The 21,994-nt window shown below is 29.2% G+C and overlaps 1 pseudogene; it reads right to left on the bottom strand.

Moving 5' to 3' along the window:
* LOC115122279 (IQ motif and SEC7 domain-containing protein 1-like) overlaps positions 1-21,994 on the bottom strand; it is a 90,645-nt pseudogene that overhangs the window by 31,898 nt on the left and 36,753 nt on the right.

The following is a 21,994-nucleotide window of genomic DNA, read 5'->3' as shown; positions in this document are numbered from 1 at the left end:
ACTGCTCGGCCCTTCAACCAGGCAGGTCCTACAGGCGTTAGTTTTGTCGCACCTGGACTACTGCCCAGTTGTCTGTTCATGGGTCAAAAATAAGGACATGTATTGCAATGTCAGTGACATGCATGTCAATTTCTCCTGGCAAAAAGAGACTGACTGCATCCCTATTGGTCTTTGTGAGAGATATTGATGTGTTGAAGGTACCGAACTGTCTGCTCAAGCAGTTGGCATTTCCGGTCACAACATGCACTTGTTTACGTGCTGCTGTGCGTTTTGTTGACAACCTTACTTTGCTACCTGACAACTTTATGGTTTTTACATTTTAATTTACCGTTAATATTTTTAGTTTTTCCCTGACTCAACTTTTTTTTTTCATTCAACTTTTTCACTCCGGACGCTTTATCTGGACGTGGTTTGTCAGGACCTCCAACAGCCGAAGCTAAGTAACCGACGTTAAGGCTAATCTAAAGATGGTGCTGGCTAAAGCTAAAACTGGCGAGTGTAGAGAGTATAGAGATATTGTTATCCACGTCGTCACCAACGATGTTAGGATGAAACAGAGGTCACCAAGCGCAACATAGCTTCAGCGTGTAAATCAGCTAGAAAGATGTGTCGGCATTGAGTAATTGTCTCTGGCCCCCTCCCAGTTAGGGGGAGTGATGAGCTCTACAGCAGAGTCACACAACTCAATCGCTGGTGGAAAACTGCCCCTCCCAAAAGATAACATTTGTAGATAATTGGCCCTGTTTCTGGGACTCCCCCACAAACAGGACCAAGCCTGGCCTGTTGAGGAGTGGTGGACTCGATACTAGCTGGAGGGGTGCTCTCATCTTATCTACGAACATAGACAGGGCTCTAACTCCCCTGGCTCCGCAATGAAATAGGGTGCAGGCCAGGCAGCAGGCTGTTAGCCAGCCTGCCAGCTTAGTGGAGTCTGCCACTAGCACAGTCAGTGTAGTCAGCTCAGCTATCCCCATCGAGACTGTGTCTGTGCCTAGACCTAGGTTGGGCAAAACTAAACATGGCGGTGTTCGCCTTAGCAATCTCACTAGAATAAAGACCTCCTCCATTATTGAAAGAGATTGTGATACCTCACATCTCAAAATGGGGCTACTTATTATTAGATCCCTCACTTCCAAGGCAGTTATAATCAATGAACTAATCACTGATCATAATCTTGATGTGATTAGCCTGACTGAAACATGGCTTAAGCCTGATGAATTTACTGTGTTAAATGAGGCCTGACCTCGTGGTTACACTAGTGACCATATCCCTCGCGCATCCCGCAAAGGCGGAGGTGTTGCTAACATTTACGATAGCAAATTTAAATTTACAAAAAAAATATATGTTTTCGTCTTTTGAGCTTCTAGTCATGAAATCTATGCAGCCTACTCAATCACTTTTTATAGCTACTGTTTATAGGCCTCCTGGGCCATATACAGCGTTCCTCATTGAGTTCCCTGAATTCCTATCGGACCTTGTACTCATAGCAGATAATATTCTAATCTTTGGTGACTTTAATATTCACATGGAAAAGTCCACAGACCCACTCCAAAAGGCTTTTCGGAGCCATCATCGACTCAGTGGGTTTTGTCCAACATGTCTCTGGACCTACTCACTGTCACAGTCATACTCTGGACCTAGTTTTGTCCCATGGAATAAATGTTGTGGATCTTAATATTTTTCCTCATAATCCTGGACTATCTGACTAAAATTTTATTACGTTTGCAATCGCAACAAATAATCTGCTCAGACACCAACCAAGGAGCATCAAAAGTCGTGCTATAAATTCTCAGACAACCCAAAGATTTCTTTATGCCCTTCCAGACTACCTCTGCCTACCCAAGGACGTCAGAGGACAAAAATCAGTTAACCACCTAACTGAGGAACTCAATTTAATCTTGCACAATACCCTAGATGCAGTTGCACCACTAAAAACTAAAAACATTTCCAATAAGAAACTAGCTCCCTGGTATACAGAAAATACCCGAGCTCTGAAGCAAGCTTCCAGAAAATTGGAACGGAAATGGCGCCACACCAAACTGGAAGTCTTCCGACTAGCTTGGAAAGACAGTACCGTGCAGTATCGAAGAGCCCTCACTGCTGCTCCACCAAACTGGAAGTCTTCCGACTAGCTTGGAAAGACAGTACCGTGCAGTATCGAAGAGCCCTCACTGCTGCTCCACCAAACTGGAAGTCTTCCGACTAGCTTGGAAAGACAGTACCGTGCAGTATCGAAGAGCCCTCACTGCTGCTCCACCAAACTGGAAGTCTTCCGACTAGCTTGGAAAGACAGTACCGTGCAGTATCGAAGAGCCCTCACTGCTGCTCCACCAAACTGGAAGTCTTCCGACTAGCTTGGAAAGACAGTACCGTGCAGTATCGAAGAGCCCTCACTGCTGCTCCACCAAACTGGAAGTCTTCCGACTAGCTTGGAAAGACAGTACTGTGCAGTATCGAAGAGCCCTCACTGCTGCTCCACCAAACTGGAAGTCTTCCTACTAGCTTGGAAAGACAGTACCGTGCAGTATCAAAGAGCCCTCACTGCTGTCACTGCTGCTCCACCAAACTGGAAGTCTTCCTACTAGCTTGGAAAAACAGTACTGTGCAGTATCAAAGAGCCCTCACTGCTGCTCCACCAAACTGGAAGTCTTCCTACTAGCTTGGAAAGACAGTACCGTGCAGTATCAAAGAGCCCTCACTGCTGCTCCACCAAACTGGAAGTCTTCCTACTAGCTTGGAAAGACAGTACCGTGCAGTATCAAAGAGCCCTCACTGCTGCTCCACCAAACTGGAAGTCTTCCTACTAGCTTGGAAAGACAGTACCGTGCAGTATCAAAGAGCCCTCACTGCTGCTCCACCAAACTGGAAGTCTTCCTACTAGCTTGGAAAGACAGTACAGTGCAGTATTGAAGAGCCCTCACTGCTGCTACACCAAACTGAAAGACAGTACCGTATCGTAGAGCCCTCACTGCTGCTCCATCATCCTATTTTTCTAACTTAATTGAGGAAAATAAGAACAATCCGAAATGTATTTTTGATACTGTCGCAAAGCTAACTAAAAAGCAGCATTCCCCAAGAGAGAATGGCTTTCACTTCAGCAGTAATAAATTCATGAACTTCTTTGAGGAAAAGATCATGATCATTAGAAAGCAAATTACAGACTCCTCTTTAAATCTGCGTATTCCTCCAAAGCTCAGTTGTCCTGAGTCTGCACAACTCTGACAGGACCTAGGATCAAGGGAGACACTCAAGTATTTTAGTACTATATCTCTTGACACAATGATGAAAATAATCATGGCTTCTAAACCTTCAAGCTGCATACTGGACCCTATTCCAACTAAACTACTGAAAAAGTAGTACTGCTTCCTGTGCTTGGCCCTCCTATGTTGAACATAATAAACAGCTGTCTATCCACCGGATGTGTACCTGTCACGCCCTGGCCTTAGTTATCTTTGTTTTCTTTATTATTTTGGTTAGGTCAGGGTGTGACATGGGGGATTTATGTGGGTACCAGGTCTAGGGGTTTTGCATGTTTATGGGGCTGTTACCTTTCTAGGTAGTTTGTATGTCTATGGTTGCCTAGATTGGTTCTCAATTAGAGGCAGCTTTCTATCGTTGTCTCTGATTTGGGAACCATATTTAGGCAGCCATATTCTGTCTGTACTTTGTGGGTGGTTGTCTTCTGTCTTTGTGTCTATGCACCAGATAGGACTGTTTCGGTTTTTCACATTTGATGTTTTGTATTGTGTAGTGTTCTCGTCTATATTAAACATGTTGAACACTAACCCCGCTGCATTTTGGTCCTCCTCTCCTTCAACGGAAGAAAACCGTTACAGTATCAATGATAAAACATAATAAACGGCTCTCTATCCACTGGATGTGTACCAAACTCACTAAAAGTGGCAGTAATAAAGCCTCTCTTGAAAAAGCCAAACCTTTCCCATTTCTCTCAAATATTTTAGAAAAAGCTGTTGCACAGCACTCACTGCCTTCCTGAAGATAAACAATGTATATGAAATGCTTCAGTCTGGTTTTAGACCCCATCATAGCACTGAGACTGCACTTGGGAAGGTGGTAAATGACCTTTAAAGGGCGTCAGACCGAGGCTCTGCATCTGTCCTTGTGCTCCTAGACCTTAGTGCTGCTTTTGATACCATTGTTCACCGCTTTCTTTTGGAAAGATTGGAAACCCAAATTGGTCTACACGGACAAGTTCTGGCCTGGTTTAGATCTTATCTATTGGAAAGATATCAGTTTGTCTTTGTGAATGGTTTGTCCTGACAAATAAACTGTACATTTCGGTGTTCCTCATGGTACCGTTTTAGGACCACTATTGTTTTCTATATATATTTTACCTCTTGGGGATGTCATTCGAAAACATAATGTTAACTTTCACTGCTATGCGGATGACACACAGCTGTACATTTCAATGAAACACGGTGAAGCCCCAAAATTGTCCTCGCTGGAAGCCTGTGTTTCAGACATAAGGAAGTGGATGGCTGCAAACTTTCTACTTTTAAACTCGGACAAAGAGAGATGCTTGTTCTAGGTCCCAAGAAACAAAGAGATCTTCTGTTGAATCTGACACTTAATCTTGACGGTTGTACAGTCATCTCAAATAAAACTGTGAAGGACCTCGGCGTTACTCTGGACCCTGATCTCTCTTTTGATGAACATATTAAGATTGTTTCAAGGACAGCTTTTTTCCATCTACGTAACATTGCAAAGATCAGAATTTTTTGGTCCAAAATTGATGCAGAAAAATTCATCCATGCTTTTGTTACTTCTAGGTTAGACTACTGCAATGCTCTACTTTCCGGCTACCAGGATAAAGCACTAAATAAACTACAGTTAGTGCTAAATACGGCTGCTAGATTCCTGACTAAAACCCAACAATTTGATCATATTACTCCAGTGCTAATCTCCCAACACTGGCTTCCTGTTAAGGCAAGGGCTGATTTCAAGGTTTTACTGATAACCTACAAAGCATTACATGGGCTTGCTCCTACCTATCTTTCTAATTTGGTCCTGCCGTACATGCCTACACGTACGCTACGGTCACAAGACACAACCCTCCTAATTGTCTCTAGAATTTCTAAGCAAACAGCTGGAGGCAGGGCTTTCTCCTATAGAGATACATTTTTATGGAATGGTCTGCCTACCCATGTGAGAGACACAGACTCAGTCTCAACCTTTAAGTCTTTATTGAAGACTCATCTCTTCAGTAGGTCCTATGATTGAGTGTAGTCTGGGCTAGGAGTGTGAAGGTGAACGGAAAGGCTCTGGAGCAACGAATCGCCCTTGCTGTCTCTGCCTGGCCAGTTCCCCTCTCTCCACTGGGATTCTCTGCCTCTAACCCTATTACAGGGGGCTGATCACTGGCTTACTGGTGCTCTTCCATGCCATCCCTAGGAGGGGTGCGTCACTTGAGTGGTTGAGTCACTGACGTGGTCCTCCTGTCTGGGTTTGCGCCCCCCCTTGGGTTGTGTCGTGGAGGAGATCTTTGTGGCTATACTCGGCCTTGTCTCAGGATGGTAGGTTGGTGGTTGAAGATATCCCTCTAGTGGTGTGGGGGCTGTGCTTTGGAAAATTGGGTGGGGTTATATCCTGCCAGTTTGGCGCCGTCTGGGGGTATCATCGGATGAGTTATAATCTCCACCCTGCGCAGCCAGAAGAGGACTGGCCACCCCTCATAGCCTGGTTCCTATCTAGGTCTTCCTAGGTTTTGGCTTTTCTAGGAAGTTTTTCCTAGCCACCATGCTTCTACACCTGCATTGCTTGCTGTTTGGGGTTTTAGGCTGGGTTTCTGTACAGCACTTTGAGATATCAGCTGGTGTAAGAAGGGCTATATACATAAATTTGGTTTGATTTGGCACACAGTTCAGACACTCATCTGTACAACACAAAAAAATACAACCAGAGGTCTCTTCACAGCCCCCAGGTCCAGAACAGAGGCTGGGAAACACACAGTATTAAATAGAGTCATGACTACATGGAACTCTCTGCCACCCCAGATAACTCAAGCTAGCAATAAAACCATATTGATAAAACCATATAAAATAACACCTTACAGCACTGTGAAGGAACATCAGACATTTTAAAATATGTGTATTATGTATTGTATTATGTACAGTAGTGCATTATGTATTGTACTATATTGTGTATAATGTAGTGTATTTTATATTGTATTAAGTAGTGTTATGTAGTGAATTATGTAGTGTATTATGTAGTGTATTATATATTATGTAGTGTATTTTATATTGTATTAAGTAGTGTTATGTAGTGTATTATGTAGTGTATTATGTATTATGTATTATGTATTGTATTATGTATTATGTAGTGTATTATGTAGTGTATTATGTAGTGTATTATGTACAGTAGTGTACTATGTACAGTAGTGTATGTCATTATATGTACAGTAGTGTACTATGTATTATGTAGTGTATTATGTATAGTATTATGTACAGTAGTATAATGTATTGTATTATGTATTATGTAGTGTATTATATGTAGTGTACTATGTAGTGTATTATGTACAGTAGTGTACTATGTATTATGTACAGTAGTGTACTATGTCGTGTATTATGTACAGTAGTGTACTATGTAGTGTATTATGTACAGTAGTGTATTGTTTTTTTATTACGTAGTGTATTATGTGTTATATAATGTATTCTACTATCTAGTGTATTATGTATTGTATTATGTAGTGTATTATGTAGTGTATTATATATTGTATTATATATTGTATTATATATTGTATTATGTAGTGTATTATGTAGTGTAATATGTATTGTAGTGTATTATGTGTTCTATTATCTAGTAAATTATAAAGCATGTTGTGTTATGTATCATGTATTGTATGATGTAGTATAGTACGTATTGTTTTGGGTATTGTAATATGTACAGTATTGAATTGTGTTTTGATTATGTAGTGTACTATGTTATGTATTATGTACAGTAGTATATTATGTAGTATATTATCTAGTGTATTATACAGTGTATTGTACTATGTATTATGTAGTGTATTATGTAGTGTATTATATAGTGTATTATGTAGTGTACTATGTATTATGTAGTGTAATATGTAGTGTAATATGTAGTGTATTATGTAGTGTATTATGTAGTGTATTATGTAGTGTATTATGTAGTGTATTATGTAGTGTATGTAGTGTAATATGTAGTGTAATATGTAGTGTAATATGTAGTGTATTATATAGTGTATTATGTAGTGTATTATGTAGTGTATTATGTAGTGTATTATATAGTGTATTATGTAGTGTATTATGTAGTGTATTATGTAGTGTATTATGTAGTGTAATATGTAGTGTATTATGTATTATGTAGTGTATTATGTAGTGTATTATGTAGTGTATTATGTAGTGTACTATGTATTATGTAGTGTAATATGTAGTGTAATATGTAGTGTAATATGTAGTGTATTATGTAGTGTATTATGTAGTGTATTATGTAGTGTAATATGTAGTGTAATATGTAGTGTAATATGTAGTGTATTATGTAGTGTATTATGTAGTGTATTATGTAGTGTAATATGTAGTGTAATATGTAGTGTATTATGTAGTGTATTATGTAGTGTATTATGTAGTGTATTATGTAGTGTATTATGTAGTGTATGTATTATGTAGTGTATTATGTAGTGTATTATGTAATATGTAGTGTATTATGTAGTGTATTATGTAGTGTAAATATGTAGTGTAATATGTAGTGTATTATGTAGTGTATTATGTAGTGTATTATGTAGTGTATTATGTAGTGTATTATGTATTATGTGTAATATTATGTATTATGTATTATGTAGTGTATTATGTAGTGTATTATGTAGTGTATTATGTAGTGTAATATGTATAGTGTATTATGTAGTGTAATATGTAGTGTATTATGTAGTGTAATATGTAGTGTATTATGTAGTGTATTATGTAGTGTATTATGTAGTGTATTATGTAGTGTATTATGTAGTGTGTATTATGTAGTGTATTATGTAGTGTATTATGTAGTGTAATATGTAGTGTATTATGTAGTGTATTATGTAGTGTATTATGTAGTGTATTATGTAGTGTATTATGTAGTGTATTATGTAGTGTATTATGTAGTGTATTATGTAGTGTATTATGTAGTGTATTATGTAGTGTATTATGTAGTGTATTATGTAGTGTATTATGTAGTGTATTATGTAGTGTATTATGTATTATGTAGTGTATTATGTAGTGTATTATGTATTATGTAGTGTATTATGTAGTGTATTATGTAGTGTATTATGTACAGTAGTGTATTATGTAGTGTATTATGTATTTATGTAGTGTATTATGTAGTGTATTATGTAGTGTATTATGTAGTGTATTATGTATTATGTAGTGTATTATGTAGTGTATTATGTAGTGTATTATGTAGTGTATTATGTAGTGTATTATGTAGTGTATTATGTAGTGTTTATGTAGTGTATTATGTAGTGTATTATGTATGTAGTGTATTATGTAGTGTATATGTAGTGTATTATGTAGTGTATTATGTAGTGTATGTATTAATATGTAGTGTATTATGTATTATGTAGTGTATTATGTAGTGTATTATGTACATGTAGTGTATTATGTAGTGTATTATGTAGTGTATTATGTATTATGTAGTGTATTATGTAGTGTATTATATAGTGTATTATGTAGTGTATTATGTAGTGTATTATGTAGTATTATGTAGTGTATTATGTTGTAATATGTAGTGTATTATGTAGTGTATTATGTATTATGTGTGTATTATGTAGTGTATTATGTATTATGTAGTGTATTATGTAGTGTATTATGTAGTGTATTATGTAGTGTAATATGTAGTGTATTATATATTGTATTATATATTGTATTATGTAGTGTATTATGTAGTGTATTATGTAGTGTATTATGTAGTGTATTATGTAGTGTATTATGTAGTGTATTATGTAGTGTATTATGTAGTGTATTATGTATTATGTAGTGTATTATGTAGTGTATTATGTGTATTATGTAGTGTTTATTATGTATTATGTAGTGTATTATGTAGTGTAATATGTATTATGTAGTGTATTATGTATTATGTAGTGTATTATGTAGTGTATTATGTATGTATTATGTAGTGTATTATGTAGTGTATATGTAGTGTATTATGTAGTGTATGTAGTGTATTATGTAGTGTATTATGTATGTATTATATAGTGTATTATGTATTATGTATTATGTAGTGTATTATGTATTATGTAGTGTATTATGTAGTGTATTATGTAGTGTATTATGTAGTGTATTATGTAGTGTATTATGTATATGTAGTGTATTATATAGTGTATTATGTAGTGTATTATATAGTATTATGTAGTGTATTATGTAGTGTATTATGTAGTGTATTATGTAGTGTATTATGTATTATGTAGTGTTTATTATGTATGTAGTGTATTATGTAGTGTATTATGTAGTGTATTATATAGTGTATTATGTAGTGTATTATGTAGTGTATTATGTAGTGTGTATTATGTAGTGTATTATGTATTATGTAGTGTATTATGTAGTGTATTATGTAGTGTATTATGTAGTGTATTATGTAGTGTATTATGTAGTGTATTATGTAGTGTATTATATAGTGTATTATGTATTATGTAGTGTATTATGTAGTGTATTATATAGTGTATTATGTATTATGTAGTGTATTATGTAGTGTATTATGTAGTGTACTATGTATTATGTAGTGTATTATGTAGTGTATTATGTAGTGTATTATGTAGTGTATTATGTAGTGTATTATGTAGTGTATTATGTAGTGTATTATATAGTGTATTATGTAGTGTATTATGTAGTGTATTATATAGTGTATTATATATGTAGTGTATTATGTAATTATGTAGTGTATTATGTATTATGTAGTGTAATATATGTATTATATAGTGTATTATGTAGTGTATTATGTAGTGTATTATGTAGTGTATTATGTAGTGTATTATGTAGTGTAATATGTAGTGTATTATATAGTATTATGTAGTGTATTATGTAGTGTATTATGTAGTGTATGTAGTGTATTATGTAGTGTATTATGTAGTTATGTAGTGTAATATGTAGTGTAATATGTAGTGTATTATGTAGTGTATTATGTAGTGTATTATGTAGTGTATTATGTAGTGTATTATGTAGTGTATTATGTAGTGTATTATGTACAGTAGTGTATTATGTAGTGTATTATGTATTATGTAGTGTATTATGTAGTGTATTATGTAGTGTATTATGTAGTGTATTATGTAGTGTATTATGTAGTGTAATTATGTAGTGTATTATGTAGTGTATTATGTAGTGTATTATGTAGTGTATTATGTAGTGTATTATGTAGTGTATTATATAGTGTATTATATAGTGTATTATGTAGTGTATTATGTAGTGTATTATATAGTGTATTATGTAGTGTATTATGTAGTGTATTATGTAGTGTATTATGTAGTGTATTATGTAGTGTATTATGTAGTGTATTATGTAGTGTAATATGTAGTGTATTATATGTAGTGTATTATGTAGTGTATTATGTAGTGTAATATGTAGTGTATTATATATTGTATTATGTAGTGTATTATGTAGTGTATTATATATTGTATTATGTAGTGTATTATGTAGTGTATTATGTAGTGTATTATGTATTATGTAGTGTATTATGTACTATGTATTATGTAGTGTATTATGTAGTGTATTATGTAGTGTATTATGTAGTGTATTATGTAGTGTATTATATAGTGTATTATGTAGTGTAATATGTAGTGTATTATGTAGTGTAATATGTAGTGTATTATGTAGTGTATTATGTAGTGTATTATATGTATTATGTAGTGTATTATGTAGTGTATTATGTATTATGTGTATTATGTAGTGTATTATATAGTGTATTATGTAGTGTATTATGTAGTGTATTATGTAGTGTATTATGTAGTGTATGTATATGTAGTGTATTATGTAGTGTATTATGTAGTGTATTATATAGTGTATTATGTAGTGTACTATGTATATGTAGTGTATTATGTAGTGTATTATGTAGTGTATTATGTAGTGTATTATGTATTATGTAGTGTATTATGTAGTGTATTATGTAGTGTATTATGTAGTGTATTATATAGTGTAATATAGTGTATTATGTAGTGTATTATGTAGTGTATTATGTAGTGTATTATGTAGTGTATTATGTAGTGTATTATGTAGTGTAATATGTAGTGTATTATGTAGTGTATTATGTAGTGTATTATGTAGTGTATTATGTATGTATTATGTAGTGTATTATGTAGTGTATTATGTAGTGTAATATGTAGTGTATTATGTAGTGTATTATGTAGTGTATTATATAGTGTATTATGTAGTGTATATGTAGTGTATTATGTAGTGTATTATGTAGTGTATTATATAGTATTATGTAGTGTTTATTATGTAGTGTAATTATGTAGTGTATTATGTAGTGTTTATTATGTAGTGTATTATGTATGTTTATTATGTAGTGTATTATGTATTATGTAGTGTATTATGTAGTGTATTATGTATTATGTAGTGTATTATGTAGTGTATTATGTAGTGTATTATGTAGTGTATTATGTAGTGTATTATGTAGTGTATTATGTAGTGTATTATATAGTGTATTATGTATTATGTAGTGTATTATGTAGTGTATTATATAGTGTATTATGTATTATGTGTGTATTATGTAGTGTATATGTATGTATATTATGTAGTGTATTATGTAGTGTATTATGTAGTGTATTATGTAGTGTATTATGTAGTGTATTATGTAGTGTATTATGTAGTGTATTATATGTATTATATAGTGTATTATGTAGTGTATTATGTAGTGTATTATATAGTGTATTATATAGTGTATTATGTATTATGTAGTGTATTATGTAGTGTATTATGTAGTGTATTATGTAGTGTATTATGTATTATATAGTGTATTATGTAGTGTATATATGTAGTGTATTATGTAGTGTATTATGTAGTGTATTATGTAGTGTAATATGTATTATGTATAGTGTATTATGTAGTGTAATATGTAGTGTATTATGTAGTGTATTATGTAGTGTATTATATAGTGTATTATGTAGTGTATTATGTATTATGTAGTGTAATATGTAGTGTATTATGTAATATGTAGTGTATTATGTAGTGTATTATGTAGTGTATTATGTAGTGTATTATGTATGTATTATGTAGTGTATTATGTAGTGTACTATATGTAGTGTATTATGTATTATGTAGTGTATTATGTATTATGTAGTGTATTATGTAGTGTATTATGTAGTGTATTATGTAGTGTATTATGTAGTGTAATATGTAGTGTATTATGTATTATGTGTATTATATAGTGTATTATGTAGTGTATTATGTAGTGTATTATGTAGTGTATTATGTATGTATTATGTAGTGTATTATGTAGTGTATTATGTATTATGTAGTGTATTATGTAGTGTATTATGTATTATGTAGTGTATTATGTAGTGTATTATGTAGTGTATATGTATTATGTATGTAATGTAGTGTATTATGTAGTGTATATGTATGTATTATGTAGTGTATTATGTAGTGTAATATGTAGTGTATTATATATTGTATTATGTAGTGTATTAGTGTATTATATATTGTATTATGTAGTGTATTATGTAATAGTGTATTATGTAGTGTATTATGTATTATGTAGTGTATTATGTAGTGTATATATGTAGTGTATTATGTAGTGTAATATGTAGTGTATTATGTAGTGTATTATGTAGTGTATTATATAGTGTATTATGTAGTGTAATTGTAGTGTAATATGTAGTGTATTATGTAGTGTATTATATAGTGTATTATGTATGTATTATATAGTGTATTATGTAGTGTATTATATAGTGTATTATGTATTATGTAGTGTATTATGTAGTGTATTATATAGTGTATTATGTAGTGTATTATTATGTAGTGTAATATGTAGTGTATTATGTGTATATGTATTATGTAGTGTATTATGTAGTGTATTATGTAGTGTATTATGTAGTGTATTATATAGTGTATTATGTAGTGTACTATGTATTATGTAGTGTAATATGTAGTGTAATATGTAGTGTATTATGTAGTGTATTATGTAGTGTATTATGTAGTGTATTATGTAGTGTATTATGTAGTGTATTATGTAGTGTATATAGTGTATTATGTAGTGTACTATGTATTATGTAGTGTAATATGTAGTGTAATATGTAGTGTAATATGTAGTGTATTATGTAGTGTATTATGTAGTGTATTATGTAGTGTATTATGTAGTGTATTATGTAGTGTATTATGTAGTGTAATATGTAGTGTATTATGTAGTGTACTATGTAGTGTATTATGTAGTGTATTATGTAGTGTATTATGTAGTGTATTATGTAGTGTAATATGTAGTGTATTATGTAGTGTACTATGTAGTGTATTATGTAGTGTATTATGTAGTGTATTATATAGTGTATTATGTAGTGTATTATGTAGTGTATTATGTAGTGTATTATGTAGTGTATTATATAGTGTATTATGTAGTGTTTATTATGTATTATGTAGTGTAATATGTAGTGTATTATGTAGTGTATTATGTAGTGTATTATGTAGTGTATTATGTATTATGTAGTGTATTATGTAGTGTATTATGTATTATGTAGTGTATTATGTAGTGTTTATTATGTATTATGTAGTGTATTATGTAGTGTATTATGTAGTGTTTATTATGTATTATGTAGTGTATTATGTAGTGTATTATGTAGTGTATTATGTAGTGTATTATGTAGTGTATTATGTAGTGTATTATGTAGTGTATTATGTAGTGTTTATTATGTATTATGTAGTGTATTATGTAGTGTTTATTATGTACTATGTAGTGTATTATGTAGTGTATTATGTAGTGTATTATGTAGTGTATTATGTAGTGTTTATTATGTATTATGTAGTGTATTATGTAGTGTACTATGTAGTGTATTATGTAGTGTATTATGTAGTGTAATATGTAGTGTATTATGTAGTGTACTATGTATTATGTAGTGTAATATGTAGTGTATTATGTAGTGTTTATTATGTATTATGTAGTGTATTATGTAGTGTACTATGTAGTGTATTATGTAGTGTATTATGTAGTGTAATATGTAGTGTATTATGTAGTGTACTATGTATTATGTAGTGTATTATGTAGTGTATTATGTAGTGTATTATGTAGTGTATTATGTAGTGTATTATGTAGTGTATTATGTAGTGTATTATGTAGTGTTTATTATGTATTATGTGTATTATGTAGTGTTTATTATGTACTAGTAGTGTATTATGTAGTGTATTATGTAGTGTATTATGTAGTGTATTATGTAGTGTATTATGTATTATGTAGTGTATTATGTAGTGTATATATGTATTATGTGTATTATGTAGTGTAATATGTAGTGTATTATGTAGTGTACTATATTATGTAGTGTAATATATGTAATATGTGTAATATAGTGTATTATGTAGTGTATTATGTAGTGTATTATGTAGTGTATTATATAGTATTATGTAGTGTATTATGTAGTGTATTATGTAGTGTATTGTATGTAATATGTAGTGTTTATTATGTATTATGTAGTGTATTATGTAGTGTTTATTATGTAGTGTATTATGTAGTGTATTATGTAGTGTAATATGTAGTGTATTATGTAGTGTATTATATAGTGTATTATGTAGTGTATTATGTAGTGTATTATGTAGTGTATTATGTAGTGTATTATGTAGTGTAATATGTAGTGTAATATGTAGTGTAATATGTAGTGTATTATGTAGTGTTTATTATGTAGTGTATTATGTAGTGTATTATGTAGTGTAATATGTAGTGTATTATGTAGTGTATTATGTAGTGTATTATGTAGTGTATTATGTAGTGTATTATGTAGTGTATTATGTAGTGTATTATGTAGTGTATTATGTAGTGTATTATGTAGTGTATTATGTAGTGTATTATGTAGTGTATTATGTAGTGTAATATGTATGTACTATGTAGTAGTATTATGTAGTGTATTATGTATTATGTGTGTATTATGTAGTAGTGTATTATGTAGTGTATTATGTAGTGTATTATGTAGTGTATTATGTAGTGTTTATTATGTATTATGTAGTGTAATATGTGTAGTGTATTATGTAGTGTATTATGTAGTGTATTATGTAGTGTATTATGTAGTGTAATATGTAGTGTATTATGTAGTGTATTATGTAGTGTATTATGTAGTGTAATATGTAGTGTATTATGTAGTGTATTATGTAGTGTATTATGTAGTGTATTATGTATTATGTAGTGTATTATGTAGTGTATTATGTAGTAGTGTATTATGTAGTGTATTATGTAGTGTATTATGTAGTGTATTATGTAGTGTATTATGTAGTGTTTATTATGTAGTGTATTATGTAGTGTTTATTATGTAGTAGTGTATTATGTAGTGTATTATGTAGTGTATTATGTAGTGTATTATGTAGTGTTTATTATGTATTATGTAGTGTATTATGTAGTAGTGTATTATGTAGTGTATTATGTAGTGTAATATGTAGTGTATTATGTAGTGTATTATGTAGTGTAATATGTAGTAATATGTAGTGTAATATGTAGTGTATTATGTAGTGTATTATGTAGTGTATTATGTAGTGTATTATATAGTGTATTATGTAGTGTATTATGTAGTGTATTATGTAGTGTATTATGTAGTGTAATATGTAGTGTTTATTATGTATTATGTAGTGTATTATGTAGTGTTTATTATGTAGTGTATTATGTAGTGTATTATGTAGTGTAATATGTAGTGTATTATGTAGTGTATTATATAGTGTATTATGTAGTGTATTATGTAGTGTATTATGTAGTGTATTATGTAGTGTATTATGTAGTGTAATATGTAGTGTAATATGTAGTGTATTATGTAGTGTATTATGTAGTGTATTATGTAGTGTATTATGTAGTGTAATATGTAGTGTATTATGTAGTGTATTATGTAGTGTATTATGTAGTGTATTATGTAGTGTATTATGTAGTGTATTATGTAGTGTAATATGTAGTGTATTATGTAGTGTATTATGTAGTGTATTATGTATTATGTAGTGTATTATGTAGTGTAATATGTAGTGTAATATGTAGTGTACTATGTATTATGTAGTGTATTATGTAGTGTATTATGTATTATGTAGTGTATTATGTAGTGTATTATGTAGTGTATTATGTAGTGTATTATGTAGTGTATTATGTAGTGTATTATGTAGTGTTTATTATGTATTATGTAGTGTAATATGTAGTGTATTATGTAGTGTATTATGTAGTGTATTATGTAGTGTATTATATAGTGTATTATGTAGTGTAATATGTAGTGTATTATGTAGTGTATTATATAGTGTATTATGTAGTGTAATATGTAGTGTATTATGTAGTGTATTATGTAGTGTATTATGTAGTGTATTATGTATTATGTAGTGTATTATGTAGTGTATTATGTAGTGTATTATGTAGTGTATTATATAGTGTATTATGTAGTGTATTATGTAGTGTATTATATAGTGTATTATGTAGTGTTTATTATGTATTATGTAGTGTAATATGTAGTGTAATATGTAGTGTAATATGTAGTGTATTATGTAGTGTATTATGTAGTGTATTATGTAGTGTACTATGTATTATGTAGTGTATTATGTATTATGTAGTGTATTATGTATTATGTAGTGTATTATGTAGTGTATTATGTAGTGTATTATGTAGTGTATTATGTAGTGTAATATGTAGTGTATTATGTAGTGTATTATATAGTGTATTATGTAGTGTACTATGTAGTGTATTATATAGTGTATTATGTAGTGTAATATGTAGTGTATTATGTAGTGTATTATGTAGTGTATTATATAGTGTATTATGTAGTGTTTATTATGTAGTGTAATATGTAGTGTATTATGTAGTGTATTATGTAGTGTATTATATAGTGTATTATGTAGTGTTTATTATGTAGTGTAATATGTAGTGTATTATGTAGTGTATTATGTAGTGTATTATATAGTGTATTATGTAGTGTATTATGTAGTGTATTATATAGTGTATTATATAGTGTATTATGTATTATGTAGTGTATTATGTAGTGTATTATGTAGTGTATTATGTAGTGTAATATGTAGTGTATTATATAGTGTATTATGTAGTGTAATATGTAGTGTATTATGTAGTGTATTATGTAGTGTATTATATAGTGTATTATGTAGTGTTTATTATGTATTATGTAGTGTAATATGTAGTGTAATATGTAGTGTAATATGTAGTGTATTATGTAGTGTATTATGTAGTGTATTATGTAGTGTATTATGTAGTGTATTATGTAGTGTATTATGTAGTGTACTATGTATTATGTAGTGTATGTATATGTAGTGTATTATGTAGTGTATTATGTATTATGTAGTGTATTATGTAGTGTATTATGTAGTGTATTATGTAGTGTAATATGTAGTGTATTATATAGTGTATTATGTAGTGTATTATATAGTGTATTATGTAGTGTACTATGTATTATGTAGTGTATTATGTAGTGTATTATGTAGTGTATTATGTAGTGTATTATGTAGTGTACTATGTATTATGTAGTGTAATATGTAGTGTAATATGTAGTGTAATATGTAGTGTATTATGTAGTGTATTATGTAGTGTAATATGTAGTGTATTATATATTGTATTATGTAGTGTATTATGTAGTGTATTATATATTGTATTATGTAGTGTATTATGTAGTGTATTATGTAGTGTATTATGTATTATGTAGTGTATTATGTAGTGTACTATGTATTATGTAGTGTACTATGTAGTGTAATATGTAGTGTATTATGTAGTGTATTATGTAGTGTATTATATAGTGTATTATGTAGTGTAATATGTAGTGTAATATGTAGTGTAATATGTAGTGTATTATATAGTGTATTATGTAGTGTATTATATAGTGTATTATGTAGTGTATTATATAGTGTATTATGTATTATGTAGTGTATTATGTAGTGTATTATATAGTGTATTATGTAGTGTACTATGTATTATGTAGTGTAATATGTAGTGTATTATGTAGTGTACTATGTATTATGTAGTGTAATATGTAGTGTATTATGTAGTGTATTATATAGTGTATTATGTAGTGTATTATATAGTGTATTATGTATTATGTAGTGTATTATGTAGTGTATTATATAGTGTATTATGTAGTGTACTATGTATTATGTAGTGTATTATGTAGTGTATTATGTAGTGTATTATGTAGTGTATTATATAGTGTATTATATAGTGTATTATGTAGTGTTTATTATGTATTATGTAGTGTATTATGTAGTGTATTATGTATTATGTAGTGTATTATGTAGTGTATTATGTAGTGTATTATGTAGTGTATTATGTAGTGTATTATGTAGTGTATTATGTAGTGTATTATGTAGTGTATTATGTAGTGTATTATATAGTGTATTATGTATTATGTAGTGTATTATATAGTGTATTATATAGTGTATTATGTATTATGTAGTGTATTATATAGTGTATTATATAGTGTATTATATAGTGTATTATGTAGTGTATTATGTAGTGTATTATGTATTATGTAGTGTATTATATAGTGTATTATATAGTGTATTATATAGTGTATTATGTAGTGTATTATGTAGTGTATTATGTAGTGTATTATGTAGTGTATTATATAGTGTATTATGTAGTGTATTATGTAGTGTATTATGTAGTGTATTATATAGTGTACTATGTATTATATAGTGTATTATATAGTGTACTATGTATTATATAGTGTATTATATAGTGTATTATGTAGTGTATTATATAGTGTATTATATAGTGTATTATATAGTGTATTATATAGTGTATTATATAGTGTATTATGTATTATGTAGTGTATTATATAGTGTATTATATAGTGTATTATATAGTGTATTATGTAGTGTATTATGTAGTGTATTATGTAGTGTATTATGTAGTGTATTATATAGTGTACTATGTATTATGTAGTGTATTATGTAGTGTATTATGTAGTGTATTATGTATTCTATGTATTGTAGTATGTACAGTACTGTATTATGTATTGTACTGTGTTATGTAGTATGTATTGAATTATGCAGTGTATTGTGTAGTGTATTATGTAGTGTATTATGTAGTGTATTATGTAGTGTATTATGTAGTGTATTATATAGTGTATTATATAGTGTATTATGTATTATGTAGTGTATTATATAGTGTATTATATAGTGTATTATATAGTGTATTATGTATTATATAGTGTATTATATAGTGTATTATGTAGTGTATTATATAGTGTATTATATAGTGTAATATGTAGTGTATTATGTATTGTATTATATAGTGTATTATATAGTGTATTATGTATTATATAGTGTATTATATAGTGTATTATGTAGTGTATTATATAGTGTATTATATAGTGTATTATATAGTGTATTATGTATTATATAGTGTATTATATAGTGTATTATGTAGTGTATTATATAGTGTATTATATAGTGTAATATGTAGTGTATTATGTATTGTATTATATAGTGTATTATATAGTGTATTATGTAGTGTATTATATAGTGTATTATATAGTGTAATATGTAGTGTATTATGTATTGTATTATATAGTGTATTATATAGTGTATTATATATTGTGTAGTGTATTATGTAGTGTATTATATAGTGTATTATATAGTGTATTATGTAGTGTATTATATAGTGTATTATATAGTGTACTATGTATTATGTAGTGTATTATGTAGTGTATTATGTAGTGTATTATGTAGTGTAATATATAGTGTATTATGTAGTGTATTATGTAGTGTATTATGTAGTGTATTATATAGTGTACTATGTATTATGTAGTGTATTATGTAGTGTATTATGTAGTGTATTATGTATTCTATGTATTGTAGTATGTACAGTACTGTATTATGTATTGTACTGTGTTATGTAGTATGTATTGAATTATGCAGTGTATTATGTACAGTAGTGCATTATGTAGTGTATTATGTACAGTAGTGTACTATGTAGTGTATTATGTACAGTAGTGTACTATGTAGTGTATTATGTTATGTATTATGTACAGTAGTGTATTATGTACAGTAGTGTATTATGTACAGTAGTGTATTATGTACAGTAGTGTATTATGTACAGTAGTGTATTATGTAGTGTATTATGTATGTACAGTAGTGTATTATGTATTGTATTATGTAGTAGTGTATTATGTATTGTATTATGTATTGTATTATGTATTATGTAGTGTAATATGTAGTGTATTATGTTATGTATTATGTAGTGTTTTATGTATTATTATGTATTATGTAGTGTATTATGTAGTGTATTATGTAGTGTATTATGTAGTGTATTATATAGTATTATATAGTGTATTATGTATTATGTAGTGTATTATGTAGTGTATTATGTAGTGTATTATATAGTATTATGTAGTATTATGTAGTGTATTATGTAGTGTATTATGTAGTGTATTATATAGTGTACTATGTATTATGTAGTGTATTATGTAGTGTATTATGTAGTGTATTATGTATTCTATGTAGTGTAGTATGTACAGTACTGTATTATGTAGTGTACTGTATGTAGTATGTATGAATATGTAGTGTATTATGTAGTGTATTATGTAGTGTATTATGTAGTGTATTATGTAGTGTATTATGTAGTGTATTATATAGTGTATTATATAGTGTATTATGTATTATATAGTGTATTATGTAGTGTATTATGTAGTGTATTATGTATTATGTGTGTATTATGTAGTGTATTATGTAGTGTATTATGTAGTGTATGTATTATATAGTGTATTATATAGTGTATTATGTAGTGTATTATATAGTGTAATATGTAGTGTATTATGTAGTGTATTATGTAGTGTATTATGTAGTGTATTATGTATTATATAGTGTATTATGTAGTGTATTATGTAGTGTATTATGTATTATATAGTGTATTATGTAGTGTATTATGTACATTATGTATTATGTAGTGTATTATATAGTGTATTATGTAGTGTATTATGTAGTGTATTATGTAGTGTAATATGTAGTGTATTATGTAGTGTATTATGTAGTGTATTATATAGTGTATTATGTAGTGTATTATATAGTGTATTATATAGTGTAATATGTAGTGTATTATGTAGTGTATTATATAGTGTATTATATAGTGTATTATATATTGTGTAGTGTATTATGTAGTGTATTATATAGTGTATTATATAGTGTATTATGTAGTGTATTATATAGTGTATTATATAGTGTACTATGTATTATGTAGTGTATTATGTAGTGTATTATGTAGTGTATTATGTAGTGTAATATATAGTGTATTATGTAGTGTATTATGTAGTGTATTATATAGTGTACTATGTATTATGTAGTGTATTATGTAGTGTATTATGTAGTGTATTATGTATTATGTAGTGTATTATGTAGTGTATTATGTATTGTACTGTGTTATGTAGTATGTATTGAATTATGCAGTGTATTGTGTACAGTAGTGCATTATGTAGTGTATTATGTACAGTAGTGTACTATGTAGTGTATTATGTACAGTAGTGTACTATGTAGTGTATTATGTTATGTATTATGTACAGTAGTGTATTATGTACAGTAGTGTATTATGTACAGTAGTGTATTATGTACAGTAGTGTATTATGTACAGTAGTGTATTATGTATTGTATTATGTTATGTATTATGTACAGTAGTGTATTATGTACAGTAGTGTATTATGTACAGTAGTGTATTATGTACAGTAGTGTATTATGTATTGTATTATGTACAGTAGTGTATTATGTATTGTATTATGTACAGTAGTGTATTATGTATTGTATTTCGTTATTATTCTATTATGTATTATGTAGTGTAATATGTAGTGTATTATGTTATGTATTATTTAGTGTTTTATGTAGTACATTATGTTATGTATTATGTAGTGTATTTTGTA

The sequence above is a fragment of the Oncorhynchus nerka genome, unplaced genomic scaffold (assembly GCF_034236695.1).
Source record: "Oncorhynchus nerka isolate Pitt River unplaced genomic scaffold, Oner_Uvic_2.0 unplaced_scaffold_1150, whole genome shotgun sequence".
In the NCBI taxonomy this organism is placed as follows: domain Eukaryota; kingdom Metazoa; phylum Chordata; class Actinopteri; order Salmoniformes; family Salmonidae; genus Oncorhynchus; species Oncorhynchus nerka.
This window is presented reverse-complemented; position numbering and strand designations above follow the sequence as displayed.